This window comes from Pan troglodytes, chromosome 12 (genome assembly GCF_028858775.2).
Source record: "Pan troglodytes isolate AG18354 chromosome 12, NHGRI_mPanTro3-v2.0_pri, whole genome shotgun sequence".
Classification (NCBI taxonomy): Eukaryota; Metazoa; Chordata; class Mammalia; order Primates; family Hominidae; genus Pan; species Pan troglodytes.
Window position 1 is genome coordinate 12502389 of NC_072410.2, and position 25860 is coordinate 12528248.

At 40.2% G+C, this 25860-nt stretch overlaps 1 long non-coding RNA gene across 1 annotated transcript in view; it reads left to right on the forward strand.

Annotated features, from left to right (window-relative positions):
* LOC134807862 (uncharacterized) overlaps nt 1-25860 on the forward strand; it is a 39479-nt gene that overhangs the window by 8018 nt on the left and 5601 nt on the right. Inside the window, exon 3 of the long non-coding RNA XR_010149267.1 lies at nt 5885-6012. This is a non-coding gene — a long non-coding RNA (uncharacterized LOC134807862). The remainder of the gene's footprint in view (nt 1-5884; nt 6013-25860) is intronic.

Sequence of the window (25860 nt, forward strand, 5' to 3'; positions counted from 1 at the left end):
CCTTCCTTCCCTCTTTCTTTCCTTCCCTCCGTCTGTCCCTCCTTCCTTCCTTCCTCCCTTGTTTCCTTCCCTCCCTCCCTTCCTTTCTTCTCTCCCTCCCTCCCTCCCTCCTTCCTTCCTTCCTTCTTCTTTCTTTCATTTTGGTTTTTCTTCACCTCCCACACAGCCTAAGAAGTCCCTCCTTCTTGTTGCACTGACACACCTCCAGGGGCCCTGAGGGGTTTCTCCCATATGCTCACCAGCAGTTCCACTGGCTCCCCACTGGGCATTGTCTGATCCACAAGGAGCCCCCTGGGTGGGATGAAAGGCTGGCATGTGGGGACAGGATCCAGGAAATATGGCTTCCTTTTATGTTATCACTTTGGGAACAGGGTTCTAGAGCAGAGGTTGCAATGGGAAAATTCTAGCAGCTTTTACTTACTGCCTTCTCTGACCCCAAGTGCCAGACATGTGCCTGGGGAAGGAACAAATTCTGAAACAGCCACCATGTGGTCCTCAGGAATGCCCTCCCCTCCACACAGCCACAGTTTTGTCCCAGAGTCACCCCTAACGTAACCGCCATCTTTTCTCCCCCGGGATAAAGTCTTCCTGTAAGTAGGCTCCAACAGGCTCACTTCAGCCTCAACTGGCCCCACCAGGCACAAGTGGCCCATGCTGGGGACACACACTCACACCCCCTGAATCCCCACGCAGACAGGCTGGCATCAGGGGCTCCCATGCTGACTCCCATGCACCCCATTCTTGGAAACAATCAGGCTGTAAACTATGATGGTGCCCTTCCCTGAGCAAGACCAGCAAGTTTTGAGGCCAGCTCTGTTTCCCATGTCCCTCCTCCAAGACACACATTCCTAGTCCAAAATAAAGCTGCTCGATGTGAGTCCATGGACCCCCCTGTGTCACTCTGAGGTTTCTCTCTGTATGGTGACATGCAGGCATCTCTGGGAGGTACTGTTGTTTAATAAGCAAGTGAAGAACAGTGTGTAAAATGTGCTACCTTTTGTGTGAGAGAGAGGAGGAATATATGTATTATGTAGCTGTGTGTGTGTACATTTACCTATATTTTCACAAATAGAGCAGATAAACCAGAAGCTAATTAAAATTGTTACCAATAGAACTTTGGAGGGGATAGGGATGGAAGGTACCCTTCCCTGAATTGACCTTGTTGTTAAATTTTTGACTTTGGAATTCGGTAAATGTTTTACATAACCTTAAAATTTTAAATCTAACACAAAAAAATACAGTCACTAAAGATGAAAAAGAAACTGAAACAAATTTATTCAACTCTGTTTCAGGTTGCTGGCATAACTACAAGGGAAAAGTTATTTCAATTCACTTAAAATACATTACTTTCACTGCATAGCTCACTAGGAATATAGCCTAAAGAAGAACTGCAGAGAAATTTTATAACGTATTCACTAGTCTTATTAGTAGTAGTAATGTTGTTATTATTTTGAAACTTTTTGTGTATGCTGTAACATAAAGTAAGTAAGTAACTGAATAAATGGCATTAGACTCCAAGATTTTGGTAGAAAAGAAACAAAGAAGTTAAGACCTTTTACCTTTTAAATCTTTAAAAGCTAGGTCCCTCTGACTCTCCAGCCTACGTTTTCTCCAGGATACCATATGACTTAAAGGAGGAGGAAATGCTATTTTTAAAAAACATGGATTATCATTTGTATTCGTTTCCTAGGGCTGTGTATTAGTCCGTCCTCGCATTGCTATAAAGAAATACCGAGACTGGTAATTTATAAAGAAAAGGGGCTTAATTGGCTCACGGTTCCACAGGCTGTACAGGAAGCATGATATTGACATCTGCTCCATTTCTGGGGAGGCCTCAGGAAACTTTCAATCATGGTGGAAGGCAAAGGGGGGAGCGAGAAGCTTCACATGGCCGTAGCAAGAGGAAGAGGGAAAAGCAGAAGGTCCCACACACTTTTAAACAAGATCTTACAAGAATTCACTCACTATCATGAGAACAGCACCAAGGGGATGGTGTTAAAACCACTCATGAAGGACCATCCCCATGGTCCAATCACCTCCACCAGGCACCACCTCCAACGTTGGGGATAAGAATTCTACATGAGATTTGACTGGGGACACAGATCCAAACCATGTCAGCTTGCTATAGCAAAGTACCTTGAACTAGGTAGCTTAAGACAACAGAAATGTAAAATAAATTTCGTAGTTCTAGATACCAGAAGTCCAAATCAAGGTATTTGCAGGTTCCTTCCTGGGAGCTCAGAAAGAGAATCTGTTCCATGCTTCCCACCCAGCCTCTGGTGGTTGCTGCAGTTCTTGGCATTCCTTGGCTTGTGCAGCACAAATCCAGCCTCTACCTTGTGTGTCTCTGTCTCTGTGTCTCCTCTTCCCTTCTTAAAAGGGCATACATCACAATGTATTAGGGATCCATCCTGCTCCAGTGTGACCTTATCTTTATTTAACGATTATATCTACAATTAAGTTCACATTCTAAGGTTCCAGGAAGGACATGGATTTGGAGAGGGCATTAGTCAACCCAGTCCATCACTTTTCTTTTTTTTATTTTGTATTCTGAAACAAGTGACACTTTTATTTTTGGGGAGTGTTTCACCTGTTCCAAGTTCATTTTAGGTTCAGACATAAAGTCTAAGAAGGAAATTAATTATAGGCAATCATAGTTAATACTAACATTTGCTTAGCTAAATTTACAATGTTTCCAGACTCTGCAGTGACTGCTTTCCATGAATGTTCTGGTTGAATCCTCACAGCCGGACAATTATTATCCCCAATTTCAGTAGAGTCTGTTGAGGCTCAGAGAGATTAATTCCTGAAGTCAGACAACTAGGATGCAAGAAGCAGGAGCTTGGGAGAAAGAAAGCAGTCAAGCTCTGGAGCCAGTATACAAACACTTGTGTGATTCTGTATGCCTTCCACAAACCACGCCTCTCAACAGACCATTTAGCAGGATTCAGGTTCATCATTTGGAGAAAGCTTTCCCATCATCTCGACTCTAGCTCTGGTTTGTCTTTCAGATCACAGAGGGAAAGGAAAGGAAATTAACATGAGAACTGAATGTTTTCGTGAAGTCACATCTCTTGGATGATACTATCAATGCCAGTGTATAGTAAGCAACACATCAGTTTCACTGGGCCTGACTCCTGGCTTCCTGATCTCTTATATATTACTGGCATTACAAGACTGACTGACAACCAGATTTAAAAAAAAGAGCTCTGGGCCGGGAGCAGTGGCTCACACCTGTAATCCCAGCACTTTGGGAGGCTGAGGTGGGCGGATCACGAGGTCAGGAGTTTGAGACCAGCCTGACCAACATGGCGAAACCCCGTCTCTACTAAAAATACAAAAATTATATGGGCATGGTGGTGCGTGCCTGTAATCCCAGCTGCTCGGGAGGCTGAGGCAGGAGAATCACTTGAAGCCGGGAGGCAGAGGTTGCAGTGAGCCGAGATTGTGCCACTGCACTTCAGCCTGGGCGACAGAGCGAGACTACAAATCTCAAAAAAAAAAAAAAAAAGCTCAGTCTCCTATTTCAATCTCTGCTCCTCCTGCCATTTATATATTTTCCTCTTTAGTATCTGGCTTTCTTCCCCACTAGAACTTAAGGTCTATGGAGGCAGGGATTCTTCTGTGTGTGCTATATCCCAAGGTTCTAGCTATATCCCAAGGTTCTAGGACACTCTCTAGTACATGGTAAGTACCCAATACATATTTTCGAATGGAAGTTTTCTATCTATGTTGAAATCAGTTCACTTGTTCTACTTAAATAAACTTACCTAAGTAAAAATTTATTTTTGAAGGAAACTTGATATTACTACCACAAATGGAAAGCAGTATCTCATGTAGCATAAATAGAATTCACAAAAATAAATACAATAAAACTAAGCAGTTTCAATGTTAACAGTGAAAGTATAAATTGAAATATACAAGTATATCTGAAAAGATGTTAAACCACACTCATAGTAAGAGAAATGTAGTTTTCAACCCAAACTGGAGATACCATTCTTTATCAGACGAGTAAAGATCAAAAGGTCAGGTTCTTGGCATGTCGGCATGAGGGTGGGAATCAGGTGAGCTGGTAGATTGCTGGTGGGCTTGTGAGCATTCACCCTTATGTCCAGGCACTGCCAGGGAACTGTTGGCTGTGGGCCTGCCTAGATAGGTGCCATCGGTGAAATGTCAAGGTTTTATCCTCCCAACAGCATCGCTGGCTATGATCTCATGGGTAACAACAGGTTAGTAATTGAATTTGGCCCACATTTCCTGAGGGTCAACTGAGTGCTGAGCTTCTAGAGACTGGGGTGGGGGTGGGTGGCAGATGGCCTTTGGGATCTATTTGGACATGGGCATGGAAAGCCTGCCAACCCTACCACAGAGTGACAAGGTGCATTAGCAAGAAGGAAACAAAGCTGCTCAGAAAGATGTGGAGCCGAGGGGATTGGGTCCAATGGGCCTTCCCTGCCCCTGCCCACCAATGAGTCTTCCAGTCTGCCTTGGATGGGTAGATAATTGTTGCCCTCTCCCTCTGGGTTCCATCCACTTGGTGCCCGCACCCCACTGTTCTCAGTCTTCTGCAAGGGCATGCCTGGTCCTTTCCAAATCCGTAGAGTGGAGCATCTACATGGCAGCACTGCTTTCTCCACTGACCGCACCTCAAGGGAGGTCACTCTGCTTGCTATATTGAAAGACCCCCTTCCTCCCAGGTGCAAGGCAGGGAAGTGGTAGGGGAGGGAAGGCCCTCACCCTGTCACATGTGTAATTTGGTAGCTTCAAGACCACCTGAAAACGCTCAAATCTTTGTGCCAAGTAAAAGGGTGTTGAAACTGGGCTGAAAGAAGCAAGCTGGAGCCGACCATTCTGGTGCCAGGTTACTTCTGTCCCCTAGACCCCAGTCCTGCTCACTCTATCCCATGGCAGCACACCATGCCACACCTGGTCCTGCAAAACACGTGCCATGGGACACTCTGGTGAGGACAGATGGAGTAAGAGAATGGGTATCTCAAGGACCCCTGCCATTCTGCTCTCAGTGGAGAGAGCCATGTAGCCTGACAATACTGTCATCCAGTCAGCCCATCAGAGTAAGACAAGGAGAGTCCCTGGGTTGCCTGAATGGATTGGAAACAGCTTATACTTGCTCATAGCCAAATTATGAGGATTCAGGGAAAACTGTGTGCTACAGTTAGGGGTGGGGCCCATGGAGGACACTTGGATTAAGGAGTGTCCATTGGATTATCTGTTCAATTCTGTGTGGGGCTGGTTTTGCACTGCAATTTCTTTGGCAGGATGAACAGCCTCCTGATATCAGCTTCAGACCAGTGAGAAAGTAATCACTTTTTTCTCTACTTTCATTGCATAAGCAAATTAAAGCTATAAATTTTTTTGTTTTGTGGGGAAGTTATAGTAGGGATTGAAGCCATAAAGATTATATTATTTCCAAATTTAGAAAAAAGATTTGATTTTTAAAAATCATAATTTCAGACAAGGGTAAAGGAGTGGGAATGATGAGAGTTGCTTTTATTTCTTATATAATTGTCCAAACAGTGTGGCCAAAAGCTTTTGAATGTGTGCTAATTACATGGTGAGGCGTTTGGGATCTTGGGGACTTTTAACTGGGCATATGGTTGGGCCAGTTTCTATTCCAAAACTTCTTCCTGTGCCTTACAAATGTTTTTGGCATGCAAACTATTTTTTCTTTTTTCTTTTTTTTTTTTTTTGGTTTTGAGATGGGCTCTTGCTGTATTACTTAGGCTGTAGTGCAATGGTGCAATCACAGCTTCCTGCAGCCTCAACCTTCCAGGCTCAATCAATCCTCTCACCTCAGCCTCCTGAATAACTAGGATTACAGGCATGTGCCACCACACCTGGCTAATTTTTTTTTTTTTTTCGGTAGAGACGAGGTCTCCCTCTGTTACCCAGGCTAGTCTGGAACTCCTGGGCTCAAGTGATCCTCCCACCTCTGCCTCTCAAAATGCTGGGATTATAGGCGCGAGCCACTGCGCCTGGCTGACATGCAAAACCGTGAGTATGTATTTGCCTCTAACAAGCCCTCTAATGCAAGGTACTACAAATTAATTTTATAATATAGTGACAGTTACTTGCTTTGTATTAATATTTTACAGTTGACAAAATGTTCCCTCAATTTCTTTCTTACAACAATTCTATAAGTCTAGCATATTTTCATCATCTTGACTATATGAGGAAGCTGTTTCACTAAGCTGGACCAGAGCCCACACAGCCAGTAAGAGGTGAAATCAAGGCAAAAGTCCCTATTTTTTTTTTAACCTTACATGCTATCTTTAGGTTAGATAATGCATAGCAGTTCGAAAATAAACATGCAGAGAATGGACTTGCATCCCCAAACCGAAGCTATACAGCTAATAATAGTAGGGGAACTTTGGTAAAATACCCCATCATTTTTATGGTTTTCAGCAATCTCAGCCATGCAGCTACAGGAGATAAGAGTCTCTTTCAGGACATACATTTCAAATCATTTATGTAAGGCTTAAGCTGAAAATTTGAATCCCTCAGCTCATCCTTTTCTCTCTCCATGTTGTCCAATGACATTAAGAGCAACCAGCCAATCTCATCCTCATTAGTTTAACAAAAATGTTCTAAGGTATCAAATACATGGTCACTCATAGTTTTATGTCTTATAAATATGTGATTAAGCATATTCAGTAGTGATATTCTACATATCTCTATCATCACATAATGCCGTAAACTATCAGTGTTCTCTTTGCTGCTGGAAACAGAGTCATTAGTACCTTTAAATCTGATCAGATTAGAGAACCAATTCCAGAAACCCCAGAACAAATTCAGAAATTCAACCTTAAGACTATTTCCCTAGAACCACTCTCTGTAGTAAAATCTGTATTAGTCAAAGTTCTCCAGCGAAACAGAACAAGTAGAGTGGGTGTGCATGTGTATGGAAAGAAAGAGATTTATTTTAAGGAATTGGCTCACGTGACTGTGGGGGCTGGCAAGTCCAAAATTTTCAGGTCAGGCCCTCAGGCTGGGATCCAGGGCAGAGTCGATGTTGCAATTTCCAGTCTGAAGGCAGAATTCTTTCGTCTTTATAGCTATAAAATTACCCTCTAAGCATTGCTCGACCTGCCTCTTACAAATTTTGATGTGCTGCTTTCTCATTATCAATCAGTTCAAAATGTTTTTGAACTCCTTTTGTGATTTATTTTGACTCATGCAACTGTATGTTTCAAAGAATATTTTGGTGAGAATTATAAAACGTTCTATTTTTACATAGCAGCCATGCGTCTGTAAAACAGAACCCTATAAGTAATGTAGTCTTGGAATGCAATGTGATTGCGTGCCAGTTAGGAAATGAATGCGTCACCTACTCTCGATTGCTTGTCACCTACACCCCACCCCACAGAAACTGAAGGTTGCAGGAAATGTTCTTCCCATAATTCTTTATCAGCTATATCAACAACAAGGCAGTTTAGGTCTACAGTTAACAAATCTGGTTAGACTGTATTCACAAGTTAAGGTGTCTAAAGAGATAAAGTTTAGGGAAACTGCTTGTGGTTCCAGTGTAATTTTCCCAAAGAAGAAACCTTTTTAGTGTCACTGAGGACATTTACATAACAGGGCATAAGTTAAGTATTTTATTAATAGATAATGCTGAACACTCTAGGAAAAATTGAGTCAGCACTGAGTGATTTTCAGTTTTGTAAAATTTCCTGAATGAATTCTCAAGAGAGTGTTCTTTAGGAAGGCTGGCAGGGGTCCCTCTGGAACAGAAAGGAGGCTGTGGCATGGAAGGTCAAGGGCATTTGATGACTGTACATACTGTCATCAGGAGAAAAGATGAACCATTAGGATTGTGAAAGTGTGAAAAATGTGAGAGCCTTTTTTTTCTACAAAAAAAATGAATCTGTAGTCATATATGTTTAATACCAAAGATATGTGGCATATATGTTCATTTTCTACCGTATACTTCAGCTTTTTGTGTCAAAGAAAGATTTATGCCTACTAATGGTTTAACATATGTGGAGAAAATATGGTATTTTCAATCTATGATGTTGGTATAATTAGCTATCCATTTGGACAATAAAGCCAGATTCCTAAAGCATCATATTCTCTAAATGTCCAGAAAGATTAAAGACCTAAAAGTGATTGGAAAAATATCTTAAAGCCAATATGTAAGAAAAAATGATATAGAGTATATTGGTTTGTATTCATACTGGAAAAAGAACTAAAAGTACCCACATGTGTATGTATGTATAAAATGTAAGCATATAGAACAGTATGGAAAAATATCTGTACAATGAAACACACCATAAACAAAGTTATTTTTATAAAATTTACTGTTTCAATAAGAACACAAATCTCTTTAGAGAAAATTTCAAGGAATGTAGGATAAGGACACACAAAAAAACTCACCATAGTCACAATGAAAATGGAAATTTGTATACTTGTATATTCATTTCTGAGTCTAAAAATGTCACATTCATATGGGAGAATATTTGGAAACCTAAGAAAACTGTAAAGAATAAAATCGCTTATACTCTCACCACCTAGAGATTTTAATCACTAACATTTTAGTAGGTTTCCTTCTTGTCTGTTTATACATTGTATATAGGATCTTTTTCAAATTTTTAATATAAACAACCCCAAGTATTTTTGTATGTAAAAAAATAAATATTTAAAAATCTAAGAGCTATAAACTGGCAAGGGGATATGTAAGTTTTTTAAATATTGGCCATTAATGAGCCAGACAGCATATTTTTATTCTTCAGCTCTTTTGTTTTGGCTAGGGCTACCTGAGTCCTCCTTCCAGTTGTCCAACATCACCCATCCACATTACCCCATTTCATCCAGAGGTGATAGGCTCAGGTTAGCACCTTGAGCTGGTGGATCTTGCAGCACTCCCCCAATGACCAGAAACAGAGCCCTAGACCTAAGTCCAACTGCTCCTGCTGCTCCTGACCTTACTTCTCAGGAAGACCAGGAATGGAGACCAGATAGACCCACTGAAATCCATGGTGGTTAGCAGGAGAGCTGCGGCCATTTGTTCATAAGCCAGGTTGTGGCTCTTTGAGGGGCAGAAGGGGCTTAGGAGTTACCAAGGACCATACATTATAGGAGATTTCACCAGACAGCTTCTGGAGAGAGATGGTTATGAAATTAATTCATCAGACTTTGCCAAGAGATAATAAATTCATTAGCAAGGGACATCTTTTGAATAGGAGAATTGGCATATGACTGTTGGGTAGGCTAACGCCACTAATTCTGAAAACCAAAGGGGTCTTCAGGAAGGACCGCCCAGCAAGAGAGGTTTTTAGATCTGGCTGGACATTACCAATGAGATGCTTCAGAAGTGAAATAGAGCAAATACAGAAAAGCTTACCTGAGTCACATCCTAGGCACATCTGTATAACCAGGGCTAACGATGCTTTCAAATTGTGACTGAAAACTGAAAGATATTTTAGAACACAGAAAACCATGAGATAGACTAAACAGGCCAAATTTCTAATATCTTACCAGAAAAAGAAATATTTCCCCTTATGATGCTAGAAATATAAGCCAGGAGGGAAAGAAGAACCAGAAAACGGAGAAAAGACAAAATAGATCAAAAAAGAAAAACAAACAAAACAGAAAAAGGCAAAAAGAAATCTAGTTGTTAAGTTCTCAGCAGATTTTATTGGTTTCATGATGGCCAACATTAAAAGAAAAACTTTAGCCAAATTAAGTTTAACAAAGTTTAACTGAGCAAAGAAGGATTCGCAAATCCGGCAGCCTCCTGAGCCAGAGTAGGCTCAGAGACTCCAGTGCAGCCACGTGGCGGAAGAAGATTTATGGACAGAAAAAGGAAAGTGACAGTACAGAAAATGGAAGTGAGGTACAGAAACAGCAAGATTGGTTACGGCTTGGCTTGTGCTTTATTTGAACACGGTTTGAACAGCTGGCCACCTTTGATTGGCCAAGACTTGGTGGTTAGCACAAGAGAAGGCTACAGTCTGTTTACAACTACATTTAGGTTATAGTTCACTCTGTACAGAGAAACCTTTAGGCCAAACTTAAAATATGTAAGGAGGCAGATTTAGGCTAAACTTGATTTAACATCAGTGATGGTACAGGAGTAAATGGTGCAGTGTTTCAGCCCAATAAGGGTGTGAACTCTTTTTAAAGCTTGCAAAATCTCAGTCTTTATCCACAATTCAACTTCTTTCTTATCTTAGCATCCTTACAGTAAGGAGCAGTAAAGCAAACAAGAGTACATAAAAACTTCAAAACAAACAAGATAAAATACTTCAGAAAGAACTACACCCTAAATCACAACAGAACAAAGTGAAAGGGATTTCAGGATATTAGGCTGCATAAATCCTAATTAAAGACACAAAAGGGCATTAGGAAGACAATCTTCCTAGGCCCTACACAAGGAAAAAAAAGGGATGAAGAGAATATATCACAACTAAGTTTAAAATACTCACTGATCTTGGATGTAATGTGGGGATCCTATATTCCTATATGGCTCTCTCTGCTTCCATCTTAGTATATTTACCCCTCAGCATTCTATGGAACTGATCATATGGGGTAGATTTTATTCCTTCCACCTAGGAAAGTCTGGAATCCCTTAGACAAGGGTGCTCAAGTGCCATGAGCCATGAAGACACTGAAGAATCTGCAGGTACATCTGAATATTAGAGCATGCATGGGAAGAGACTGCCCAGCCCATGGGCTTGGGTGGCCATTAGGCTTCCAAATTCCAATATGATTCACACCATTCATAAGACAAGTCCCAGCTGGACCCTCCAGGACCTGCTGTTTATGTTTTACCTCGAACAGAAAAGACCACAGAGCCACCCTCTAACATCCTGAATCTATAGACATAATGACACCAGCAACAATGACACTGGTTTCATTCGCATCTGTAGAAGGTCTACTCACACATGGACCCCTGTTTTGAGAAAGATATTGTGGGCAAAAACTCCAGGGACTGCACTCATGTGCAGCTTAAAAGAAAAAGCTACTTCAGTAAGTCTGAAGTTGTCCGTGGCAGCAGCTCCCCACAATACCTGTGTGATGCTATGAAACAGTAGTCAGGAAATGTAAGAAGCATTACAGCCAGCCTCTGAAGATCACACCATCTGTCAAGTCCCCACCTGGGCTGGAATGTGTGTGTGTGCTGATGATAGGTCATATGACTTTGTGGCAGTCAAGGTGAGTCATTTACCAGTGCTGCTGTTGTGTGACAAAGCTAGACTGGCTAAGAGGCCCTGCATCCCACAGAGGGTAATCCTCTGTTCAAGGGGCAGAAAATCTCCTTGTGGTCACCATGGACTCAACTCCAAGATAGATGAGGCTAGAGAATCGGTGTCAATTGTATTGAACAGATAGCAGACCCACCCCAAAGAAAATTAAACAGAGAATATACTTTCAAAAGGATGACATCTCAGATGTGTCTCAGGACACACCAGACCTAAGGAGAGCTCATGAGGAAGGAGGCTTCAGCCACAGTGTATTGCTGTCACCTGAGTCAAGGTACTTCACCTACCCAAACTTTTATATTCTTATCTGAAAAACTGAAGGTAAAGATAGTATACTTGGAATTGTTTTAAGGACTGAATGAGGCAATTCTTTGAAAACACATAGCAAAGATTCTGGCATATAACAAGTGTTTAATAAGTATTAACTATTATTATTAGACCCTTGATATAAAGAGAAGGGTAATATCGGAGTGTTTCAGTTAAGACTGTTTATTTCTCAGCCACCCCAAAGAGGGACTTTGGACAGGGGAAGAAACTGTACAGGGACTCCCAAGGTTTTACAAGAGTTGGATGAAGAAGAACAGCAGGGAGTGGATCATTAGCGAAAGTGATCAAGAAAGGACACACCCTGGGGATGCAGACTGGGCATCTGACTGGGCCCAGGAGCAGAGCAGCTCCAAGGAGGAGGAAGAAGCTGTAGCACATGTGTGATAAGGCAAAGGGTCAGTCACCTGTTGCTGTGAAATTAGCCAAATTTGGCAGCTTAAAAGACAATAAACATCTTTTATCTCCCACAGTGTCTGTGCATCAGAAATTCAGAGGCAGTTTAGCTAGGTAGTTCTGGCCTGGGGTCTCTCATGAGGTGGTAATAAAGACATCAGATAGTGCTGCAGTTATCTGAAGGTTTGACTGGGGCTGGAGGATCAGCTTCTACGGTGGCTCATGCAGGTGGCTGGCCAACCAATCCTGGCTGTTCACTGGAGGCCTCAGCTCCTTACCACCCAGACCTCTCCCTAGGACTGATTGAATGTCCTCATAATGTGGCAGATGTCTTCCCCCAAAGTGAGCGATCCTAAGACGGCATAGCAGAAACCTCAATATCTTTTATAATGTAGCCTAAGTAGTTACACAGTCTCATTTCTTCAGGATTCTGCCAGTGACACGGCCAACCATGACTTAGTGTGGAGGGGACTACACACGGGCAGGATTACCAGGAGGGAGGAATTGGTGGGGCCCAGCTTGGAAGCTGGTTACCAACACAGAGGTCTAGGAGGGGAAGAGTAAGAGTCCACAAGAGCACAGTGCTTCCGGGGTGGGAGAAGAGGGAACACGGGTCTTCCCCAGCTCCTGCCTGACCTCCTAGTGAGAAGGGGGAAGGTGGTGGTGACAGACTGCACATGGCAGGTGGAGGGCTTTGAGTTTGTCCTTGTGGTCCAATGGAGGCCAGAGGCAAGAGCTCTGTGATGGACCCTGTCCAGACCAGCAGGGTGAGGAGGGAAAATGGTCGCAGCAGTGTTGCTCCTGTAGAATGGAGAGGTGGCTTTCCCCCAGGAATGAGGCATCTGGCCAAAGGTATTGGGGGCAGCGTTGTGACAGGGAGGCAGAGATCAAGCCTACGTGGAGTGTGATGCTGTGCTGCTCTGGCCTAAGGTGTGCAGCGTCTCCAAGGACACTGCTCAGCTCCCTTAGTATGAGGGCAACTGCACCAGGCTCAAGCCAGAGAGCTCCAAGAAGGGCCAAATTTCAGAATGGACTCAAGACTGCTGCCTTTCCACTGTCACCACTGCCCAGACTCCACTCAGACAATCTCAAGAGATTCCTTTAGAGCTCAGGTGCTTCCTTGTCTTCCCATTTATTTAGGGATTTCTACCCAGAGGGTCAGAAATTAACAGAAAGCCCAACTTCACTGCAACAAGGGGAAATAGGAATTTTGCTATTTTCTGATCATGGACAAATGCAGTCAGTTGTTTGATGCCAGGAAAATTCATCTGCTAAGTCTCTACATATATATGACTTCATTTTTTCAGTTTTCTTTGCTTCAAAGGATGTTTATTTAAGTTATATTTGTACACTCTCCCCCTAAGACATACAGAACACTGCACAACTGTGAACTGTACTTAAGTAGGCATTTCATATTCCATTTTTACGGTAACCCCTTGCAGGGAAAGAGTCAGTGCAGCAAATCTGTTTTGCTCAATTCTAGCTTATCTCTGAGGATGTCTGGAGCCAGGATCTAAGAACTAAACCTTGGAATGTTCACAAATGATGTCATTCTGTGCCCAGCACATTGGGGTAGGACGTACTAAACCACCAACACCATTTAAAGCAAACATGAACCTCTATGATGTACACCTGGTGCCTGGCTTGAGGCTCACAACACGAGTGCTTGCGTAGCAGGTATGCACCAGAACTGTGCCTGAGTTCTCTGCTCTTCAAAGCTGGAAAGAAAAAATGTGTGTGTGTAAGCCATGCAGAAGGACGAAAGCCTGTTCCTGAGCATTTTAGCCTTCACCTGTATGTGTATTTTTTTTTTTCTGTTCTGGCACTGTATCTTTTGCAATAAACCTTAGCGGTGAGTATAATTTGATGCTGAGTTAATGTAGGTTCTTCTAGTGAATTACTCAACCAGTGAGTAGTCATAGGCCCCCAGAACCTGCCTAATTTTAAAAGTAAAATTTTTAATTACTTGGAATGAAGTTCAATCCTAGATACTACCTATGAACAGCAACCTCAAATATCTCATTACAGCTTTGCTGCTTTTAGAGTAAATAATCACAGAAACTTTTACCTCCCAGAGCCTATTAATTCCCCTCTCCACTTCTATTCTTCTTAATAACAATCACATATATACTGATAGGAATCACTGGTTATTTTGAAGACATATAAGTGGTAAGGAACCCAGTTCCACCTCCTCCCACAGTAACAAAATAAAGGAGGAAGCAAAGATATATAGGAGCAAAAGTTTCGTGCACTATCAAGAATAAATTGAGGCTGGGTGCGGTGGCTCACACCTGCAATCCCAGCCCTTTGGGAGGCTCAGGCAGGCAGACCACTTGATGTCAGGAGTTCAAGACCAGCCTGGCCAACATGGTGAAACTCTGTCCCTACCAAAAAATACAAAAATTAGCCAAGCATGGTGGCACGCACCTGTAGTACCAGCTACTCGCCCAGCTGAGGTGGGAGAATTGCTTGAACCCAGGAAGCGGAGGCCTCAGTGAGCCACGATCGCACCACTGCACTCCAGTCAAGACCCTGTCTCAAAAAATTTGTAAAAAAGGAAAAATTGATATTAATTTCATCCAGATTGTTATAAATTATGTTAGTCGTAACCCCCAGGGCAAACACTAAGAAAATAACTAAAAATATATAGTAAAAGAAATGAAAAGGGAATCAAAATGGTACTGTAAAAAATATCTTTCTGTGTACACTGACAGACAACACCAAAAAAAGAAATAAAATATATTTTTAATACAAAAGAAGGGAATAACAGGAATTGAGGAACAAAAAATATGTAAGACATTTAGAAAACAAAAATAAAATGCAGAAGTAATGATCAGTAATTGCGTTAAATAAAAATAGATTAAACTCTTCATTTAAAAACCAGATATTGGCAGAATGGGTGAACATTTCCCAATTATACACCAGCTACAAGTTACTCATTTTTGTTTCAAGTCACAGATAGGTTGAAAATGAGAGGACACAAAAAGATATTCCATGAAAATAGTAACCCAAAGAGAGCTGGAGTGGCTACTAATGTCAGACAAAATAGACTTTAAGACAAAAATTGTTACAAGAGGCAAGGAGGGCATTTATATAATGATAAAAGGGTCAATTTATTAAGATATATAACAGGTATAAACATATGCACTCAATAACAGAGTCTCAAAATATATGAAGCAAAAACTAACAGAATTGAAGTGAGAAATAGACAGTTAAATAATAAAAGTTGAAAAATTCAACACCCTCCTTTCAATAATGAATAGAACCATGGCCAGGTGCAGTGGCTCACACCTGCAATCCCAGCACTTTGGGAGGCCGAGGTGGGTGGATCACTTAAGGTCAGGAGTTTGAGACCAGCCTGGCCAACATGGTGAAACCCCGTCTCAACTAAAAATACAGAAATTAGTCGGGTGTCGGGGCGGGCGCCCATAATCCCAGCTACTCGGGAGGCTGAGGCAAGAGAATCGCTTGAACCCGAGAGGCAGAAGTTGCAGTGAGCCGAGATTGCACCACTGCACTTCAGCCTGGGTGACGTGACAAAGCAAGACTCCATCTAAAAAAAAAGAACAACTAAAGAAATGATAAACAAGGAAACAGAAGACTTGAACAACACTTTAAACCAACTGAATTGAACAGACATATATATAGATTTCACTAAACAACAGCAAAACATACATTATTTTCAAGTGCTAATGGAACAACTTCCAGGATGACCATAGGTTAATCCACAAATGAAGCCTCAATAAGTGTAAAACAAGTGAAGGCATACAAAGTATCTTCTTTGACACAATGGAATAAACTTAGAAATCAATAGCAGAAGGAAATTTAGAAAATTCAGAAATTTGTGGAAATTAAATGGCACACTCTTAAATAACTGATGGATCAAGAAGAAATAACAAGAGAAAATTGAAAATACTTTCAGAAAAACAAAACATTCCCAAACCTATGAGATGCAGCAAAGGCAGCAGGCAGAGAGAAATGTATGGCTGTAAGTGCCCACATTGAAAAGAAAAAAGATTCAAATCAACTGAACTTCAACCTTAAGGGACTAGAAAAAGGAAAGCAATTAAACCCAACGAGCAGAAGGGGAAAAAATAACAAAGACTGGAGCAGAGATAAATGAAATAGAAGACAGAAAAATGATGGAAAGAATCAACAAAACCAAACGTTTATTCTTGGAAAAGATTGATAAAATAGGCAAATTTGGCTGGCAAAATGTGGTGGCTTACAACTGCATTCCCAGAACTTTGGGGGGCTGAGGTAGGAGGATTGCTTGAGGCCAGGAGTTTGACACCAGACTGGGCAACATAGTGAGACCCCGTCTCTACTTTAAAAAATGAAGACAAACTTTTAGCGTTAGACTGATTAAAAGAGAGAGAGAGTGAGAGACAGAGAGAGAGAGAGAGAGAAGAAAAAAATCAAGAATTAAAGTGGAGACTTTACTACCATCCTAACAGAAATCAAAAGAATTACAAGAGAGTGCTATGAACAATTGCATGCCAACAAAATAGATAACAGATGAAATTGACAAATTCCTAGAAACACACAAAACTAGTCAAACTGACAGAAGAAAAAAAAATAAGCAATCTGAATACAACAGATGAAGAGACTGAATTGGTAATTTAAAAAATCTTCCAACTAAGAAAAGCCCAAGACCAGATTGCTTCATAGCAGATTTCTACCAAACATTTATAGAGGAATTGATGCCAATCCATCTCAAATTCTTCCAAAATTTGGAAGAAAAAAGACCACTTCTTCATTCTATGAGGCAAGTATTTCCCTGATACCAAAGCCAGACAAAGACATCACAAAGATGAAAACTGGCAACCAATATCCCTTATGAATACAGAGGCAAAAATCCTCAATAAAATACAAATAATCTGAATCCAGCAGCATATGAAAAAATTGTATATGAGATATATCCCTTGAGTGCAAGAGTGAGTCAACATATGAAAATCAGTCAATATAATACATCGTTTTAATAGAATGAAGAAAAAACTCCACATGATCATCCCAACTCAATAGATATAGGAAAAAAGCATTTGATGAAACCCATCATGCTTTCATAATAAAAAACAAAACAAAATACTCAACAAACTAGGGAACTTTCTCAACCCAATAAAGGGAAGCCATGAAAAACCCACAGCTAACATCATACTTAATAGTGAATACCTGAAAGCTTTCACCCTAATATCAGGAACATGACATGGATGTCTGCTCTCATTACTGTTATTTAACATTTTATTGGACTGTCTAGCCAGGACAATTAGGCAAGAAAAAGAAATAAAAGGCACCCAACTTGTAAAGAGAGAAGTAAAACTATAACTATTTGCAGATGATACCATTTTTTTTTCTTTTCGAGGCAGAGTCTCATTCTATTGCCCAAGCTGGAGTGCAGTTGCAGTGATGTAGTCACAGATCACTATAACCTCAAACTCCTGGGCTCAAGTGATCCTCCTGCCTCAGCCTCCTGAGTAGCTAGGACTATAGGTACATATCACCTTCCCCAGCTAATTTTTAATTTTTTGTAGCAATGGGGTCTTGCTATGTTGCCCCAGCTTGATGTAATATTATATATAGGAAATATTAATCAGTCACAAAACTATTAGAGCTAATAAATAAATTCAGCAAAGCAGCAGGTTACAAAATCAATATACAAAATCTACTGTATTTTATATACCATTCCAAAAATGAAATTTAAGAAAACAATTCAATTTATAAAACCATCAAAAAGAATAAGATACTTTTATGAATAAATCTAACCAAAAAGCAAGACTTGTGCACTGAAAACTACAAAACATTGTTGAAAGAAATCAAATACCTAAATAAATGAAACAAATCCTGTGCTACTAATTTGGAAGGCTTAATATTGTTAAGATGGCAATATTCCTCAAATTGATATACACATTTAATGCAATCACTACTAAAATTATGGCAGCATTTTTTTTTGCAGAAATGGACAAGCTGATCCAAAATTCATATGGAATTGCAAGGGAACAAGAATAGCTAAAATAATATTGAAAAAGAACAAAGTTAAAGGACTCACTTTCTGATTTCAAAACTTCCTATAAACAAATAATCAAAACAGTGTGGTATTGGCATAAAGATAGACATATAGATCAATGGGATGCAATTGAGAGTCCAGAAATAAACCCACATATTTATAGTCAATTGATTGTTGACACAGAAAATTAAAGTGAGAAAAGTTCATCTTTTAACAAATAGTACTGGGATAATTGGATAACCACATACCAGAGAATGGAGTTGAACCCTTAATTCATGCCATATACAAAAATTAACTCAAAATAGATCAAAGACCTAAAAATTATAAAGCTCCTGGAAGAAAACATAGGCTAAATCTTCATTAACTTGGATGTGGCAATGGATTCTTAGAAATGACACCAAAAGTATGAGCAACAAAAGAAATAAATAAATTGGACTTTATCAATATTAAAACTTTTTACAGCAAAAGACATTTTCAAGAAAGTGAAACACAGCCCAAGGAATGGGAGAAAATATTTGTAAATCATATATATCTAAGCATTCACAATATATAAAATACTCTTACGATTCAATAACAAAAGACAAACAACTTGATTGATTAATGGGCAAAGGACTTGAATAGACATTTCTCCAAAGTAGATAAATGGACACTAAGAACATGAAAGGAGCCTCAACATTATTAGCCATTAGGGAAATGCAAATCAAAGCCACAATCACTTCATGTCTACTAAAATGGCTACAATTTTTTAAAAAGAGTGAGGAGAGATAACAGGTATTAGTGAGGCTGTGGAGAAATTGAAATCCTAATACATTGCTTACAGGAATGTAAAATGTCGCAGCCACTGTGGAGAAGAGTTTGCTAGTTCTTCAAAAAATTAAATATGGAATTACGTCATTACCTAGTAATTCCACTCCTTGGTGTAAAACCCAAAGGAATTGAAAACATGTGTTAAAATGTGAACTTGTACACAAATGTTCATAAGCAGTATTATTGATTATAGCCAAAAAGTAGAAATAACCCAAATAACTGTTAACTAATGAGTAAATATACAAAATGTGGTATATCTACACAATGGAATATCATTCAGTCATACAAAATGGAGTATTATTCAATACGTCAGTCACAATGAAGTACTAACACATGCCACAATATGAATGAACTTTGAAAACATTGTGCTGCGTGGAGAAGCCTGACACAAAATGCCATGTATTATATGATCCCATTTATATTAAATCTGAGAATCTGGACAATCCCACATTGTCTCTCCTTCAGGTTTAGCTAAAGGAAGACCAAATGGGAGTACTGAGGATTAAGTGTTTATTTTTCATATTCACAACAGGGAAAGACTTTTCTTTGGCCAGAGTCCCAAGTTATAAATAAGAAATCACCGCTGATTAGTGGTAACTTAAAATTAGTACAGGTGCTCTGAAAATTAGCCAATCAGTGACAGCCTCCCTCCAGTAGCCAAGCTCGTGAACATTGGCAAATCAAGGACAGCTGAAGAATCTGATAGTCGGCCAATGCTAAACCCCCCAGACTTGAAAATTAGCCCGTCACTGACAGCCTCACGCTTCTAGAAAATGGCCAGTCAGCAAGCCACTTCACTCCAGTGACCATGCTTCTGAAAGTCAGTGGTTCAATAGCATCCTTATTCTCACGTCCAGGCTCAGATATCTGAAAGTCTGGCAATCCCTAAACACTCCCACTTCTGAAAGTCCACCAGTCCCTAAATATCAGCCTGCCCAATACCTTATATAAAAACACCTGTCTTTGTTGGAGGAGAGTCTACCCTACAGTTCTCCTTTTCAGGCAAATGCAAAGTTTATCCTTTTTTGGTATGAGACAGAGTTTGATTTATTGTTAGTTTGGTACCCTACAACCCTTAAAGTTTAGGTTCAGACTTGTGAGTGACAGATGCACTGATACAGTCTTGAGATCATCAAACTCAATATGTTCAAATCCAGTAGAGGTCCTGAGTGTCAACTTTTTTATTTGTATACAGATGCTCTTTGACTTATGATGGGGTTACGTCCCAATACACCCATCATAAGTTAAAAATATGCACTTAATACTCTTAGCGTACCAAACAGCATAGCTTAGCCTAGCCTACCTCAAACACACTCAAAATACTTACATATTAGCCTATAGTTGGGCAATCATCTAACACAAAGCCCATTTTATAATAAAGTGTTGAATATCTCATGTAATTTACTGAATGCTGTACTGAAGTCAAAGACAGAATGTTTGTATGGACATCTGAGGTATGATTTATAATGAAGGCATATTGTTTTTACACCATAATAAAGTCGAAAAATCATCCAGTCATCTTAAGTCAGGACTGTCTGTATATTTAAACCCCAAAATGCCAAAATGCATGTGTAAATTTTGAGATAAATTTTCTGAATAATGAACATGTATTCAGCGAGGAATAAGTTATTTTGAAGCTCCTTGTGCATATTTCAATTGGTCATTCAACATCAAGAATAGCAGAACATCAACGGGAACAACAGTGACTTTATTTTAAAAGCGAATCTGCTATGTAACTTCTGACTAACGCTGAGTCCAGGAATGCCTCCAAAATGTCTAGTTTATGTATGACTCTTTATTAGGAACATCTATTCACTGTAAGTTTCCTCTAAAACAATCCTTGATGCTGTTGCAGGAATCATAGGCTGTGATGCCGGTAACCACCTACACATTCCTTCTAGAGCACATATGCTTTCCCCAAGGTAAAGCCCTGGCTCTGGGGGTTGCAGTGCAGAGACCTACCTGCTTTGTGGCTGCCCAAGACCACACTTCTGCCTATAAGTTTCCCAAATAAATCACCCCAAATCTACAAACTGAATTTGTCTGCCTCCTACTTTAGTTTCTAGGCACCTTCAGCATTTGCATATATGGCCCTTTTACACAACAAAATCCTGTATAAACTAGCGAAGCAAAGCTAAAGGCTAAACAGAGATGTATGTATGATTCCTAGGACAAATGAAAGTGATAAGCAACAAAAATTTTATTAAGAGAAATTTAGACAAAGAAGATAAAATAATTACAACAGAAGTTGGAATGGCTTCCCACACTGAATGTCATCAGTAGTCTTGCTGTTTAAATGATGGTGTGAACATACTACTGAAGTGTTTTCCAAAACTGTAAGCAAACTTACTAGTGCTAGGACAAACTCTACTGCAATAGTTAAAAAAAGTATTAGTTCAATTTATAATTACAGAGACTATTATCAAAGATCTAAGTGCCTCGTCTCTTTACAGCATAGCCATAAACACAAAGTTTTCATAATATAGACAACATTTTCCCTTTTTCTCATGAAAAAGACTGCTTGTAAGTTTATTACCAGAAAAATCCTTGCAAATAAGAGTTTGGAAACAATAGCAAAAAAATTACTGCTTTTGGTGGAGATAATAAAATAAAAATTTGGTGGATCTTTGTGTAGGGGTGCAAACAATGTTTACTCAAAGTGGAAACAAAGCACGGATGAGGCAATGGAGGGTCTTGGGTGTCCTGCTCATGTTGTGTGTAATGCTGCTTACAAAGCTGCCAATGTCTTCCTATTGGTATTAAAGTTGTCATAAAATTGTTCTCTTCTGTATTTACACTATCCAAACTGAGTGATTAAAGATTTTTTGTGATTTTGTTGGCATTCAGTTTTCTTCAACTCTTTTGCATTCGAAAAGCTATTGGTTTTTTTTTTAAAATGTAGCTGAGAGAACTCTTTATTTGAAGCATTGAAGTCATACTTTAATTCTAAAGAAAAGGCCTCACAAATCCTTGATATTTTAAGTAATTCATCCAGTGAAACCTACTTCTTTCTTGTTCATAGTTTCAATATCTCTTTAGCAATAGGATTGTGCAAATTAAAGGATTATGCAAATTAAAAAGAAAACCATGTTACTGAAGCACTCAGTTAAAGGAACTTCAGTACATTAAAGAAAGAAGCGTTGAAAGTGTTAACTCTTTAAGAGTCAAGTCTGTTCTTAAATGAAATATTACTTAGGAAAAGGAAAAGAAACTATGACTTAAAAGTGACACTTGCCATGACTACCTTTTGAAATGGATTTTATACCTTAAAGAATTTGTTTTACATCAATGTTACTAAGTACTCTTCCAGCATGGAAATCAGTGAACCAATCATGTGTAGTGTTGATGAAGGGAATAAAAAATTGAGATCAATGCTCATTTTAAAAAGCTGTTGATCAAGAGATATGATGTAATCCAAAGGAATGGGAAAGCAAGTTAGCCATAAATGATTTTATGCATTTAAATCAGATTTAAGGAGTGATTCCCAGTGTTAACCTTCTGCCAGTACATGTTCTGTATATCGGCTCATAATGCTAATGGTGAGCATGTTTTCTCATTAATAATAATAATGTTCAATGAACAAAAAACACAAAATAAGTTGCATGTGATTCTTGCAGAAGCTAAGTGTAAATGGAACATAGATTAACTGTAAAGAATTTTGTAAGCAAATCCTGCAGAAGAAGGAATTGTTAAGGAGCCAAATCATCAGGGAAACAGAATTAAAGAGAGAGGTATGTAATTTAGGGATTTATTCTTTATTTCAGCATATTTTTATTTTATTTCAGGGTATTTTTTAGCATAACTATATCTCATGCAGTATTTTTCTTTTATCTGAATCACACATGCATAGGCAATTAGAAACAATTCAAATGTAACCGGGAATCCTGTATTTTTATTTGCTAAATCTGGCAACCCTGTGCCAGAGGGACTCTGCAATGGTCTGGTTTCCCCTGGCAGAGATGAAAGGCCACTTATTCCCACAGCCTGTCCAAGGCTGGAGGCCCCTTAACAACTCCTCTGCCAGGGAGTTTGTTAGGCTATGAGTAGACACTTCCCATCCCAAAGAACCTCCACAAGATAAAGGTCCAGAAAACAGCTTTTCTATTATAATTTTTCTTGCAGTTTCACTTTCTAGCTATGTCTTTTATATTCCACTCTCAGGAAACAACACAGAGCTCTTCATGAAAACAGCCACTCAATTTATTATATATACAAAATAGAATTATTGTTTTAAACTGGAATTATTTTAAAAAATAATTCCAATTTGTATACATAACTGGAATTGTGACTATAGAATATAGGCAACAAAATATACCAGCAAACCTTAGAAAACAATAGTAGTAAAATCCTGATTAATGTTTAGCAGTTCAACTATGAAAAATATTGGTTATTTTATCTGGATGCTATTTGGAAGGTATGTTACACTGTAATAAAAGCAAAATATTAATATTCAAGCTAAGACTCAATACATAGATATTACTATTTCCAGGGCCTGTGGGTGCATATTTAAATGACATGTTTTGTGTGTGTGTGTGTTTTGTACTGATGAACAGAACTTGTTATTTACCCAAATCTATTATCTATCTCTATTATAATAGTAACTTAGCTACTATAATAGACAAAAGTATGACTCTCAGTTAAATAAAAGAGATTTTTAAAAAGTCTTGTTACAAAAGAAAAAAATCAAAAAGAGGATTAAGTACTTTTACTACTGGGCCAAAGATTAGAATCATTGATAATAAAGTACTTTCACACATCACTTCATTTAATCTTCACAACTCCTGAGAAATGGACATTGTCTTCTACCATGTAAATGAAGAAACCCTCAAATTGGTTAATACATTTTATGATAACCAGTCATAATTCATCTTCATGGATGTTTCCGGACTTTACTTTGGGGTGATTTCTATTAATATCTGCCCTCATAACAGTTTTCTAAGGGCGCTACCCAGCTGGTTTCATCTCCTAGGGGCCCTCCTGGTGCTCTGCAGTGCAGGGTCTGGGTGGTCCCAGGGACTTCTCAGTACCCTGCGTTCTAGCACTCAGCACCCACATCAAGATGGTTCATGCTCCCTCTCACTAGCCTGTGAGAGTCTGGAAAAATGGGACTCTCTTTTTTCTGTGATCTCTGGATCCCAGCACACCGCCTGGCAAATAGTGGTCATCGCAAAAGGGGATGTTGTCCCCAAGCTCATGCTCTAGGCCAGAGCTGGCTTGGTGCCGACTATGGAGAACACAGATGACTCAGGCATGGGTCCTAGGGATCTTCTGTTCCACGTGCAGTGTTGGCACCAGGGAAAAAGAGTGCCCATGTTAGCCCCTAGGTGCCTTCCACCTGATGGAGAGGTAGGAGGCCCATTCTCAGTCCCTGCTCCATTGCAGACCAGACTTGCTGATATGACCACAAGGGAGTTCCTGGAACCCCTTGCAGCCAGCATAGGGCCATTTTCCCCAGCCTCCTGACCCAGAGTCAAGGATGGAGAGGAGTTTGCAGGCAGAGAGATGCTGGCCTTTCACCCTGCCATCCCATCCCAACCCCAGCCAACTAGGCTTCATATGTGTCTTATACTTGGAGTCACAGGGGCCAAAAGCCTGAGACCCCACCCTACCCCAAACTGGCTAAGACAGCTCTCAATTCCTGGCTCCCCAACTTGGTCTCTGACCTGAGGCAGGGCACTGGACTCTGGGCTGTTTCTCCATATGCAAAGTGGGCACATCTTTCTAATGAGTTAATTGTCAATGGTGTCCCCAAGGATAGTGATGGTTTACATGGAAACCCTCACTCCTGGAGATTCGAGACCATTCTCAAGTTTACAGCCACAGCAAGAAGGAGCCTGATACTCTGATTCTGTGACATAAGCCCCACCAATTGTTAATGCAAGTTTTTATTTGGCTGTATACACAATTTAAGCTATCAAAATTTGTACAGTATTTGAAAATTAATCATCTGAAACGGAGTAAAAAAATTGGGGTGGAGGGGATGTTGATTGCTGCTGAGACCAAACTGCTCCTACTCATTCCCAAAGTGAACCCTCCACCAGGACCCAGGAGCCCATTTGTCCTGCTCTGGGGATTGGGCATGCTTGGTTTCCACCTTTGCGCTGCTCTCCTGACCTATTAACCATGCTAAAAAGTTTTCCCTCACTTACTCCTCACTGCCCAATTCCCCTCACACACACCCCCACCCCATTTTCCACTTCCTGGCAATCCAGAAAAGATAGCTTATCTATTCAAGAGCTTCCCAAATTGGTGTTCTTGAGTTAGGAGAAGGAGAGGAATTCGTGATGGGGAGGACAGCACTGCAAGGAGAAAGAGGAATGTATTCTCCGGAAAAAAGTCATTCCCTGAGCAAAACATTTGTATAACTTAAAGTTGCATAGTTGTTAACCAAGGAGCTCCTCAAGCCTTTAGTATGTTAACACGTTGGGGGACTCTCCAAGATGGGAAATTAGTGGGCTCTGTTTCCTGGCTTAATTTCAATACATATCCCCAGTAAAATCCCCAGGACACAACTAACTCTTCGTTCCCCCCATTGCTATCTGACGGGCTCCAGCCTGCTCAGAGCCCTCCATCTTCCAGTGGAAAAAGCACCACTGTCTTCATTGTCACCAGATCCAGCTGCTTTGTATTTGGAGGTAGTTTCCATCTTGCCTGACCATATTGTGTGTATACCCTTAGATAACTTCCCTCCTCCCCGAGTCAATTTAAATCTTTATCCCACCTCAAAAACAGCCCAGATTGACCCCTGGGAACATCCAGGAAAGCAATGAAGAGAGGGGTGAAATGCTCTAGGCCAAGAACTCCCAGCCTGCAGGCCTCAAAACCCTTGGAGGCTGCAGTTTTGGTCACATCCGTGAGTCTTTTTGAGAGTACGCTGCTCCTGATACTTGGACCGCTGCACTCCAAATGACCCCACAGCCAACCCCATGCTTTATGACAATGGCAGTGGAGGAGGAGAACAGACCACTTGATTCTCCTGATGGAGATTTTCTCTTTTCTCCCCATCAAGTCTGGATTTTCATCTCCAGGGTAACAAGGTACAGGAAGAGCAATCAATTGCTGCTGCAGCCAGTAATAACCAACCCAAGCCAGTTTATGGAAGCCCAC